Source organism: Helianthus annuus, chromosome 1 (genome assembly GCF_002127325.2).
Source record: "Helianthus annuus cultivar XRQ/B chromosome 1, HanXRQr2.0-SUNRISE, whole genome shotgun sequence".
Lineage (NCBI taxonomy): Eukaryota > Viridiplantae > Streptophyta > Magnoliopsida > Asterales > Asteraceae > Helianthus > Helianthus annuus.
In genome coordinates, this window is record NC_035433.2 from 126,408,421 (window position 1) to 126,422,957 (window position 14,537).

A 14,537-nucleotide genomic window follows, 5' to 3' on the forward strand; every position below is an offset into this window, starting at 1 on the left:
GTACAATTGGAGCATTAACCGGAATATCAGAAGTAATATTACGTTTAATAGTATTTTATTGATATACCCTTAATTTTTGAAAATTCCTGTAATTCACTTAAATACAAATATGTATGCAGGAAAAGTTTGTTATTATACTTGGAACAATTAAAAGCTTTGCTTCAGAAGACTCATGGTTTTACAATGCATGTAAAACTTGCAACAAAAAGGTTTTTACCAACACTATTTCCAAGGCCAAGGAAGATGGTAGCGAAGGATATGATGAAGTAACTGTCTTGGAATGCCAAACTGATCGGTGCAATAAAAGGACAGTTGTCTCTGTTCCCAGGTGAAATTACTTGATTCAGTTGTTGCTATATTATAAAACATACTGAATATTAACACCATCTTATTTTGTTAATTTTTAGGATAAAACTGCTTATTCGTGTTCAGGATTGTACCGGGATTGTTACTTTGACTTTGTTTGAACGTGAGGTTGTTAAACTCCTAAATGTTAACGCAAATCAACTTTTGGATAATAACATGGAGGTAATTTATGGTATCCAAATATAAGTTGTTAAACTCCTAAATGTTAATTTCTTTATACGTATATATATTTTCTTACTTTTCATTACGTATCTAACTTATATATTAACTCATTTGTAACAGTTAGCAAGCGAAGGCAATTTTCCAAGTGAGCTGAAGGCATTGATAAACAGGAGGTTTGCGTTTAAGATAGCCACAGGTTCGTTTAATATAAATAAGAAGTTAGATGGCTACTCTGTTTCGAAGTTGACCGAAAATCCTTCTATCATCAAAGATCTTGATGTTCATTTTGATGTTTACCAGGTTCTATATGTACCCTACACGTTAACTTAAATTGTTTGTTATAGTAATCTTTTGTAGCACTTATGAATACGTATTGTTGTTTATGAAATGCATACAGGCTGCTGATGATGAACCTTTAGGTCCTCATGCTTCTGATCCAACTCCAACTGTTAACGTTAACATCCAGGTTTGTTAAGCAACTTTTTTATTTCATTAAACCTCTATTATTTTTTTGTATTCAACATTTATGTCCATTTATATATTTTACCTTTTTAATTTTTTGTACAGGATTCTGTTTCCCGTGTCGTTGATGAAGACACTCCAATGTCCAATTTGAACAACAACATCTTTACTACACCATCTGGAGCTCATATTAGTTGTTCTTCAAAGATGCTGGACAATGAGCTGAAGCGCAATTTGGAGGCGGTTTTTGATGTGGATCTTTGTTCTTCTCAGTCTTCAACTAAACCGCGTCAGGGTGATTGTGAGAACAATGAAGGTTTGAAGATGAAAGCAAAGCTGGAAGATTAGTAATAACATTTAACAGTCATTTCAGTTTTTTCGAACAATTTGAGATGTTTTATTTTGGTTTGTTTATTTCGTAACATTTATTTCAGTACTTGATGTTTGGTTTCTTATGCATATTTCGTTTATTATCGTGGTATTAAAAGATGATTTGATTGCTTTAATTTTTTTTTAGGTTGCGTATTCTTTATTGCATCAATTCAAACCTTTTTTATTTTGTTACATGTATATTGAATAGTTTTATGGATTAAATTATTTTTACATAACGAGAATAATTAATTTACTTTGTTACATAAAATTTCATTTTACACAATTAGTTGTTTAAAACTATTTAATATAATTCACAATAAACATTTTGAGATCAACGAATTTGACTAACATCATTTTTTCGTCTAATGTTCCGAAATCACATCTTATTGGTCTTAATATTCGATCATCTATTCCAACCGATTGTAAAATAAAAGTCACCCGTTTCTATTTTATGTTACATGGCATTGTATAAACTTATATTTATATACTTTTTTAAAGAGTCAATGATATCATAAACTGCAAATGTTATTTGATGTTATTATTGACATATTTATAATCTACATCTACATTGGATAGTTATGATATTAACTTTTCAATGTATTTGAACTGTAATATACTTTTACAAAATTAAAAAAGATTATTTCCTTCCCTGCCTTTTTTTTATTTTTTTTTAAACAATAATCTTTTACAATTTATAATACACATATTGTAACAAATATTAAACTTTGTTTCTAAAAGAACATGTTACTTGAAATTTAATAGTCATGAAATAATATTTATCCCTTATTTGATTAATGTAATTGATTAAATAACAAAAAATCAAAAAATAGTTTAAAATATATGTTCTTTTAAATTTCGAAACACTAATTAATCATAAGTCTAGATGATCTAAATAAATCTTCCATAAGTTTTGCATTATTTGTTGAAATCATATATTAAAAAATTAAGGTTTCCAAAATTGATATTCACTATATGATGAAAGTCCTATAAATACCCATATCTCGTGTACTTCTTGCTCATTCAGAAATTCGTATACATAACACCTCCACTCACACGGTTAGTTACTTTGAACTGTAATATAATTGTTTAATCTTCCATTGTTAATTATCAATTTTTTATACAATAACTTTTTATACAGTCGTTTTTTTTAGTTGTTCTTTCAGATTATTGGTTCTCATGGATCATATTGGGGATGACATGATATTTGAAGAGATCTTAACGAGACTACCCGCAAAGGCAGTTTGTCGTTTCAAATGTGTTTCTAAACACTGGTGTTATGAATTATCGACACCAAAGTTTGTTTTCATCCATACTCTGCGAGTTGGAAATTCAACAAAATATAAGCTACTTTCCTTGAAAGAAAATTCCGTAGTCGTTGACGACATAGTGTCTGGCGACTTAGGCGACGATACTATCAAAACCGTAAATTTCCCTTTGGAAGTTCATCCATCCTCTTTAAGCATTATATGTTCGTTTAATGGTCTGATTTTAGTTTCCATTAAAAGGATTCACAATGAAAGTAATGACCTGGTCCTTTGGAACCCAACGACGTGACGTTTTAAGTTAATATCGGACGACTACTTTATTCGTTATTTTGGTCGACATAACGATACGGGTGGAATGTACTTAGACGAGGACAACGACCTAAAAGTGCTTCATATTAATTGTTACTGGGACGTAGTTACTGCTCGTGTATATTCACCACGTCATGACTCATGGAGAAAATTAAACTTCTTGAACGGAGGTCAATTTGCTTCAAACTTTTATTCATGGTCTTCTGGAGTGTATTCCGGGAAAACAATATATTTCATTGTTTCCAATTACTGGATTCCACCTGGTGAAAGGAACATAGTTGCTTTCGATGTTATCTCTGAATCTTTCAGTTTACTTCGTTTTTCGGAGCGTATTGAAGGCAATCCTTGCCAAGTACATTTTCTAACAATTTCTAACAAGCTCCATGTCATTGTCGTTCAATATGCTGGTGAACTAATTGCAGATTTGTTCAAATTTGAACATGATGATTGGATCAAGGTCTTTTCTTTCAATAAGGCTCGCATAGTTCAACATTTGGACCCTCAGCAAAGGACAAATTTAATTCAAGACAACAAGTGGTTGATAACCAGTATTTGTGGAGATACTGTTGAAGTTCTACTTTGCAATGATTCTTTTAACTACATCCAACATGTTGACAGCTACAACGGACCGAAAGGCGCATTATTTTTGGAGACAATTGTTTCGCCTCCCGATTAAAAATTAGGAATTTATTTGATACTGTTTCATCTTTTGTTACTCCAACTATCTAATTTGTTTCAAGTATCCCAAATTTTATCATTTCGTTAATTTAATAATAAAAGAGTTTTTATTATGTTTCACATTTTATTATATCCAATGAACGTGTACTTTAAATTACGTATTTTAACATTCATTGTCGTGACGTTATTCCTTATTAACAAATACCATCGTCGATTAAGATCCATCCTAATAAAATTACAAATCTTATAATAAAAAAAATTATATCTTTTTGAAGTTTATTAATATAGATAATAGATTGTAATAAAATGTTAAGCATAAACAATAAATATGGAATTTTTTTTTAAAAAATTCGTATAAAATTGATTATACAAATTAGATATATATTTCAATACAAAATATGCTTTCAATATGGAAATTATTATATTAATGTTTTGAATCTAATTATAGAAAAATGTAATTTTTGTATATAAACATTCTAACGAATATTTATTTAATTTTCGAAATAATAATTTAAAGTCCGTTTCTTTATTTAGTCACTGTTTCTACAATTATGTTGATGTTATATTCGAAAAAATATTTGCTTACTATATTTTCAGTTATTGTTCCAATAATCTTTTCAACTTCACTCCAATCATATTCCAATAAAACACTCGGTTTCCATATAACAATTCATTACGTCAATGGAGCTACATATATACATGGTTTTACATTCCTAACCGTGTTCATCTACATTTTCTTTTTTTCAATTGAGTTCTGAATTTCACATATCGATCTAAAAATCTGTAAGTTGTTTTTTTTTTTAAATTCCATCTGTATTCATCTGTTTTTTATTTTATTGACATTATTTAAACTATCTTTATGTTTACTTAATCATAAATCTGTAAGTTTTGCTAAGAGTTCTTAATTTTTTTGTCTTCATAATATGTTGTTGTTAAATTATATGTCGTATATGCAAATCCCTAAATCCGATAACCGTTCATATATTATTTTTTTATTTTTATTTTCTTTTGTAATTTTTATTTATTGACTGTAATTTTTATGAAAATCTTTATCCGTTTGTCATAAATATATTTATTAAGTTTTTTTACAATTGATGTAATATAATTCTTAATTAAATCGTATTGTTATTTAATTTTGATCAAACGGCATATGTATTTCATAACCGTATACCATTATTGTATATTTTAAAGAGTGTTAAAATTTGTTAACTGTTTTTGTAAATAAATTGGTTTGATTAATTTTTTTCGATGTATTATAATGTTATATCATATGTTTCCTTTTTTTTCAATTATGTTATAAACATGACGTATCATGAAGAAACTATTACATATCTATTTTATATTATAAGATGATGTTGACATATTATTTATGTTGTTAGTAATATCTTTTTTAACGACTCAATAGATACGTTTTGTTTATGTAACGTACTTTTGTAGGTATTTCTTATGGCTGAAGGGTCATCAAGGTATTTATTTTGAATTTTGTTACTTTATGTAACATGTAATTTGTATTATCTTTGTATGTTTTTTCAAATTTGTTTATTTTTCTCACACTAACATTTACTTATTACTCTTTTTTAATGTTGTAATTTTAAAATCAGTTTCATAGGATACTGCTTCTGTAGGCTAATGAATGTAGCTGACGAAGTTATTTTGGTATTTTGATAACTTACTTTATAATTTATATTTATTATTTTGTTTTTTATCATTATTAGATACACTTTAATATTATTGTATTGCTTATATATTCTTATTATACTAATAATTAATTTTGTATTTGTTTGTTTTTTTAGTCTATTCCGGACGACGCCGCGTGCAAACTATGGGGTGTAGACCAAGGCCCTACAAATGTCACGATAGAAACTGAAGATGGCCGGTTATTTAATGTTTCTTTAAGCGCTGCTAAAAGAAAGTTATTCTTTTTTCACGGTTGGTCCAAAGTTGTAGAACATCTACGCCTAACTAGAGGTTGTTTGGTAATATTTAATCCTGTAGAACCTACTACCTTTAAATTAACATATTTTGTTGATGGGGTTAGTCGTGGCTGTTTCTGGACTTATATGCTTCCTCCATCATCTCATTTTTACGTAAGATAAAGTATTTTTATTTTTTTATATATATTGATGTATTACGTCACTATTATTAAATACAATTTTTTTTCCTTTTTTTATCATTCCCACATGCTATTCCTGAATGTATCTTGCCAAAAGTTTATGATTATTCTTCAAATGATGTAATATCTACGGTAATAGTAGACAACAAAACTTATGACGTTGCGATTGAAACGTCTGATGGTAAAGTCGGGTTTACAATTGGCTTTGATGTAATTGTTAGTCAGTTACAGTTGACGGACGACTGTCTTTTGTTATTTACGAAAGGGTTTGGTAATTTATTCTATTTAAAAATTTTTGGGAAAAACTGTGTTGAGATGAAGTTTCCTGATGTGGATGTCGACGAAGTAAGTTACTTTTTATTACTTAATTGCATGCTTTATATATGTTAATGTAATACATTTTATATATTTAATTTTAAGGGTGATGTTGTACCTATCGATGCTGAAAATGAAGTCAATGAACAAATACATGGGGGTGTTCGCCGTTTTATTCGTACGGCTGGTGATCGTTATTTTGTAAGTTCTAATATTATTTTGTTAAACTGCTAAAATACATTTCTTACTGTTTGTTGTTTATTAATAAACATTGTTGGTTTAGGTTCATATGTATTAATAATGTTATTTTTACGACAATACAGAGGATTCCTGATCCTGTTTCACGGATGGCTAGACTTGATGAAGGTTTAAAAGATATCACCGTTAGGCTTATGCATTTGGATCCGCCACATGAAATTACCAACGGTACCAGACATGAAAGAAAATCCGACGGAGGTTGGCGATACGCATTTACCAGTTGGAAGAAGTTTATGAAAGCTGCTAGAATTAATGTCCGTGACAGGGTTCACTATTCTTTTGATGAAAACGAGCAGGTGTTGAGTGTTGATCTGGTTGTACCCTTCGTTAGGCGTACTCACTAGATATGAAAGCTGTTACAGTTTATGACATAAACTTCAAGTTATCTGCCTTTCATATGCTAGATATTAAATTTATATATATATATATATATATATATATATATATATATATATATATATATATATATTCTTTTTTACATCCGGTATTGATTTGACATTTGTTTGCTATTTATTTACGTTATTAATTTCATCGAAAAGCATTGTAAACACAATTTTATCGCAATCGTTTAAACTTTTAACATGATTTAAAAAAAAGGTCTGTAATTATAATAATTGTTATTTATAGTAGTTAATAACTAATAGACTTTTATTATATATAGTTTATAAAATTGTTAATTTTATTGTTTTTTAAATTAATTGTCCGAATTCATTAATTAGCACAACTTACCTTTCGTATATTCGTTTGTTTTATTATAATTGTTACGTTTCCATATTACTTAAAATATGTTGATAAAAAATAATGTTATATATCATTCCAGTTATAATTCTATTTTCAACTAATACACTATCTTAATATACTAACTACTAATCACGATATTTAGTTAAAATATAAAGAGATATACAATTCTATGTTTAATTTTTTTTAAATTTACGGAAAGTTTCTTAAATTAAAATCTATAATTTATATCGAATACGCACAAACACATAGTATTAGTTACAATGATTTTTTCTGATTATGTAATATAAAGTTACAATTAGCCATTTTAAAAATAAGACATTTTAATTATTGAAATATACACTGAAAGTATAGTTAGAGATAATATGGGTAAATGTATTAATTTATGATTATTGGTTACATGTACAAAAGTATTCGATTACAATAATATAAACCCAATCAGTTTTACCAAAATTGATTTAAATTTACCTTAATAACATAACTTTCTATTTATAAAATCATTCTATATGAATATAAATTACAACATACATATGTATTATATATGCAGTTTTAAGCTATTCATTTGTTTCTTCAACTAGGTATTATCCAAAATTTGTAATTTATACAAAATATATTTTCATGTGGAATATACAAACTAATGTAATATATGTTTTATTATACGTTTTTATTTTTCTAGGTATTCCATATAATGGAACAAATTCCGTTTGATGTTGTCATGATGGAAATTTTTGTTAGGCTTCCTATGAAATCAATATGTCGGTTTAGAAGCGTATGCAAAAAATGGTATGAAGATCTTTCAAGTTTTGAGTTTTTACAGAGACACACCAATCGCGTTAGTAGTAGAGTGGTAAGATAATAAATTTGTTACATAATTTCAATGATTACAATATTAGTATTTCGTTAACATTCTTCATACCTATTGTTAAATTTATTTATCATATATGTTTTAGGATGAACTATTGGAACAAGGCATGTTTCCAGATCCTTTTGACATTTGAGAACCTGCATGGGTGTACGTTGTCTTTACATGTTTTGAATATTTCTATTATTGATCATTTTTAAGGATTAATGAATAATTTATCAATCGTAATATTTGTTTCATATATTCAAGCACAATGTTTATTTTGTTTTTTTTGTTTTGCAATGTTATTTATTCTTATTATATATATTTTGTATTAGTTGTATGTATTATTATCAATCAAAACCCATTGACTTGCATACCGCAATTTTATTTTTCATCCATTCAAAATTAGAACTAATAATATTATTCAAACATAGGAAACACTTATTATAACAAACAAAAAAGCCAGAACGCTAATGTTCGAAAATACTAATTCTTTTTTTCCCCAATCGTTTTATCTTCTTCAATTGCCTCATATTCTTCTATTTTCTTCCGTTTCGATTCAGAAGTAAAAAAATCTTTATAATGTTCTCCATTTAACGATAGGCAATCCTCCCAAAAACTTTCCTGTGTGTATAATTGGCAAATAAATTTCAATTAAAAATCCAACAATTTTCATACATTTAATTTAAATTTTGAAAATTATAAAAAAACAACTATAATATAATACCAGACATTCGTTAGCGTAGTTGACGTGTAACCATTCAAACGGCCATGATGTTAGCCCTTCATTCCACTGTTTGCACACACATTTGTTTTGACAAATGTATCTTACATTGAGCCTAATCAAGATTTCAAAGAGTATAATATCGAAAGGAATATAAACCATTGTTTATAAACTTCAAAACATATGACTGAATATGCAAAGTATATCCTTTATATAATTGTTTGTGTTTTGCATTATAAAAAAAAAATTCGATTTGTATTTAAAAAAGGCAAGTCGATCTCTGTAATCACAAATTTGAATATATTAATGTTTTTAATTATAATTCAAATTTATTTATACATCTATCTAAGTCAAGTTCATTATTTTTGGCGTATTTTTATTTGTAATTAACAACCATATTTATTTAAGTAAACCTAAACATCGAACTTTAGAATGTAAATTAGATTTTATTTTTACTAATTCATTTGTTAGGTAATGATGTTTTAGCCAATAAAACCATTAATATTTATATACATAGTTTGTAATTTGTAACATACAAAGATAAAGACATGTTGTTGTAAGTTAAATAGAAATCCATTATTAATGTAATTTTTAAAACTTTGTGGGTTGATTGTGTAAAATATTAAATGACGGTTGCTTGAAGAGAATAGTCCATCATTACATAGCAACCTATACCATCATAGCATGTCTCAAATTCTCATGACCAGTCACTTCACCGGCGACGGAAACTAGGGCTCCGATACTCTCCATTTTCACCGATCTTAAGCTTTCCGTCGGAGTTGTCTTAGATGGATTCCTCATTTAAAGGTAATAACATTCCACTTCACCGCGATTTTTCTTTTATTTTGTTACTTAATCGTTTGAATCGTTGATTGATGATATATAATTTTAGATATTTTATATCTAAACCGGTTGTAGTGTTGTTTTTTTAGGGTTGAATCTTTAATTGTTTGGGATTTATTGTTCGTAGTTGTGATTTGTTATGATTTCTTCATTATATACATTCACTTATAATTTCATAGATACAGTTATTAGAACATTAGATTTCAAAATCATTATAGTTTTGGTCTTTGTAAGATTCAGTCTTTATTTGTCCGAAATTAAGTGTTTGTAGTTATCTTTTGTTCAAATTTTGTTTACATACCAACCGTATTTTAGACATTATTTACAATGATTATTTGATTTGTAGTCATTCAGTTAGAATCTCATAGAACCTTTATTAGGAACAATAGATTTCTGATTGTTACAAATTAGTTATCGGATTGAATGTAATAAGAAAGAAAATGTATGTTTTGTTAACCTGATACATTTTGTTTTTTTCATGAATTCAACTTTATATGTTAAGATGTAACAAAAAATATATATATCTTCAAAATTCAGGTGAATTCATGAATGTTTCGTTTGTCAAGATCCTAGAAGATCCAAACTCTTTAAAGCTGGTATGATTAATTACATTTTAATGAATAGTATGATGTTTTGTACCCAATTTCATATAATATTTATTTAAGTTCATTATATATACTTAATAGTATTATCTTTGTGATCAGGAGTTACCTCTCAGTTATGTTTATAAACATTGGGGTCGTCCATGGCCACGTATTCATCTCAAAATCGTTCATGAATCTGGTAAGTCTTGGACCGTAATTATGAAAACATTAGACTCTAGACCGGCTTTGGCTGATGGTTGGGCGGCAGTTGTTAAAGGCCTTCAATTGCAAAAGGATTCACTCTTGGTTTTCAAGTCGACCCTACATGATGTTTTTGAACTGAAGTTTTTTATTGACGGTGTATGCGGTCAATCGTATTTCACATATCAGCGATACACACAATTGGGCTTAATTGTATGTATCTTTATTTACTTTTGCACACTATTAATCTAACTGTATACATGTTATTTAGTATATATTTATGTTACATTATATTATTAGTTATGTTTACTATAATGAATCAACATTCGCGGGAAGTTATTTATTTTAGTTTCATTTAATACAGGTAATTCCAGATGCTTTTATTAAAAAGTTTTTTCAAAAAGAAAATCTAAACGACACTTATGAAATACTAGCTGCTGGTAATCGATGGTCTGTGGAATCTGCTAAAATACATAACTGCTATGCATTCACGGACGGATGGCCTACTCTTTGCGAAAGGCTTAAAATCGTTGATGAAGATTTATTGATTTTTAATAAGATTGATAATGTTTCCTTTCAATTATCAGTTTATCGTGATTGTATTCCTGTTGGTTTGGTTGACGAAGTTGATTCAGTTGATGATGATGAGGTTGTTGAAATAAGTCATGGTCAATTTGTTGATGAGTTAGACAAGGTATTTATTTATTTTTTTTTTGTTATATACACCTGACTTTATTAAATAATATTTCTGAAGTTACAACGATGTTTTTGTTATAGGCATATGGTACACATTCTGGCGACATCATCCGACATGAACTAAAAACAGATAACAAGGTAATGTTGTATTTGATATTAGTATTTATAATGTTTACACTTCATAATGAAATTAAGGATGTTATATAATAAAGTTATATATTTATAATAATTTTTTTATTGTTTGATGATTGATATGTGTATCGACGAAGCTACCTGACATTCATAAAGGAAAAGGTATCATGATTAAGAAAGAACTTTTCAAACCAACGAAAACGAGAGAAGATGTTGTTCATTGCACTTTCAAGGTATGTATCCGTGTTAAGTACGACCGTGTATTTGAAAACGCTCATTTTGTGTATGATACTGTTTTAATTTTTTTACGATAATAACTATTTAGTATACTTTTTTTTAACATCTATCAGGATAAAAAGATCAAACAAGTGAAGAAGTCTAGCCCGCCGAAGAAGGTACAAACGAGGAATGTTAACACGGACTCGGAATTTTTCGACTTTACTCGGAAAGGAGAATATAGGCTGGTATGATTTGTAGTATATTAAAATCTGATATACATTTTGGCAGTTAATAATTAATTTTAAATATTGTTTATTTTTAACGTATGTTGATAAGCAATGTCTGTTGTTAATGCAGCGTCTACCCGTCGAAGTTGCTAATCGAGCTGGGTTCAAGAAGAAGAGACATTCATTGAATGTTCAGAATTTGGAAGGTGAGGTTGTTGTTTACACTGCCAAGATTGAAAAAAACGGAACTGCGAAGCGTTATTCTGTTGAAAACTGGCAAAAATTCATGGATGACAACAACTTGATTGATGGTATGATGCTTGATTTCACCTTTGTTACTTCGAAAAACACCATAATACTGAAAACCGTCCGATCCGGTTAGTAAAACTTTTGATATTTGTATTTCCAAGTTAAGTGGAAGTTGACATGAACTAAACTTTTGTTGGTTTGTTAACTTTTGTGTATTTAAACCAGTACTTTAGCATTATCGTTTTTGTTTGTATGTTACTCTTTGATCTTTTAAATCTAATTGTCAAGAACTTGATTAAACCATTTTGTTTGTATGTAGCGATATTGGGTTTTCTTATGCAAGTAATAATGTATAGTATTAACATGAATGTTACTTATCAACGTAAACATTAACTTGCAATAATCATAGGAATCCATGTTTGTTAAACTTATTAATTAATGTCAATCGATTATTTAAATGAATTTAATATATCCAGTTCATATTATTTCTTTCTAAATGTTTCATTACTTATATAAAGACATTATAAGTATATGCATAAATATAAGCAATGTAAACATTTATGATTTTACATACAATATACCTAATAACTTTACAACATAGTTTACAACCATAGTTCTGAAACAAGTTATTCCGATACATTTTTTTATTTGATAGCTATAGAGACATTAATATTTCTTTACACAAACAAATATAATTTTCAATTTAATATCTTTATTAAAACAGACATATCGAATTTAAAAAAAAAACAAAAAAGAATAACGTGTTTACTTTGTAAATTTAAACAAAATATTGTAATAATTATTTTAAATTGTTTGATTTCGTTTATATTTAGCAATCGATATGCAATACATATTTTTAGTTTTTAAATTAGATGACAAATATCTTTACAAATTTAGATATTAATATGCTGTCAAAGTTTACACAATACGTTTAGCTTTTAAATTTGAACAACTAATTTTTCTTATTTCCATAAATTAACGTTTACATTATTTTTGGGAACTGCTAAATCAAAGAAATTATTTAACCTTGATTCGAGTATTTTAGTAAATTTTCATTACCAAATTTTGAAATTTAAAATTGATTGATAAAATTTCAAAGCCACCCTCTATTATAAATACCTTTCTTTCATTGTGTTTCATTCACATCTAACATTAAGAGTTTTTGTCAATCCATTCTACACGATCAAAGGTAATGTTATTATCTATTTTATCATTCATCCATTGTCCGTTAATATCAACCTAAATTCTTTGACTTCTTTTCAACTGTTGTTTTATTTATTTATAAGAATGTTTTTTTAGAGTAAACGTTACATGATCATGTACTCTTATTAGTATTAGTATTCAGTCTACCTCTTATTTCGAGAATACAATTTAAATTGTTATACGGAATTATTAAGTTTAATGCGTATGTGGAATAATATTTTTTATAATTCAGTAACTTATTGATTTTTTTTATATTCTATGCAATTGGTTCCGGATATACTTAATTCCGATTATTTTTATACATAATAAGTTTAAGAGAAATAATAGTTACTGGATATTTTTGAATCTTTTAGCTTTATATTTTTATACCATGCAATTGTCTCCGTTTGTAGTTAATTTCGTTTAATGTAACACATACTAAGTGAATATTATAAAATTTTGTTGTATAAGCATATATAAATTTTAATGTGTATTACAATTACAATTTGTTTTTGTTGTTATTCTTCCATTGAACTAATAACATTAGTATAAATTTATTTATTGTTTAACTTAACAACTTAAATTTCCGTTATTATATATTTTCATACTATTTTATAGATTTTTAATTAATGTTCTTCTATGTTGTAATACACAGGTACAAACATGCTTACGCGATTTTTGTATTATATTTAATTTTTTTTATTCTCATACATAATAGGTTTTTGAATTAAAAATTTATTGTGTAATTATAGCAAGAAATAACAGATAGTTTTTTTTTAATGTATACATAAAGTTTTTTTTTTATTTCTTATATCTTTTATTGTAGCAAAATTTTATCATAAAATGGAGAAGCTTGGTTCTGAATTGATTGTGGACGAGATTTTCATGAGGCTGCCTGCAAAAGCTATAGGCCGTTTCAAGTGTCTATCTAAATTTTTTCGTGATGAACTATCAAATAACAATTTTGAGATTACGCATTCTAGGCGAATTATAACTTCGCTACAAAAGAAGCTTCTTTCCTTAAAAGACAACACAATTATTGTTGACAACATAGTTGGGGGTAATTTGCAAGCCGATACAAGCAAAACTATAATTTCTCCATCTAACGTCCATCCTTCATACTTACGTGTTTTAGCGTCCTTTAAAGGTCTGATCTTAATTTGCAATGAAAGGATGTTTTCTGAGCTCATTCTTTGGAACCCAACAACAAGGCGCTACAAAATTTTGGCCGATGACTACTTTGATCGTAATTTTGAGCGAGACGCTTCTACCGGTGGAATGTACTTTGACGACTCGAACGATCTCAAAGTTCTCCACATCAAACGTTACCGTAATGTTCTTTCTGCACGAGTTTACTCACGTCGCCGTGAGTCATGGAGAAAGATAAATTCATTTAACGTCACTAATTATGCTTCAACATATTATTCATGGTCTCCCGGAATTTATTCTGGTAGAAGCATTTATTTTATGGTTTCCAATTATTGGTTTCCACCAGGTGAGAGACACATGGTAGCTTTCGACGTTGTCTCCGAAACTTTCAGCACAATTCCTTTTCCCGAAGTTTTGGATTTGAATCCTTGGCAAGGACATTTTTTGAG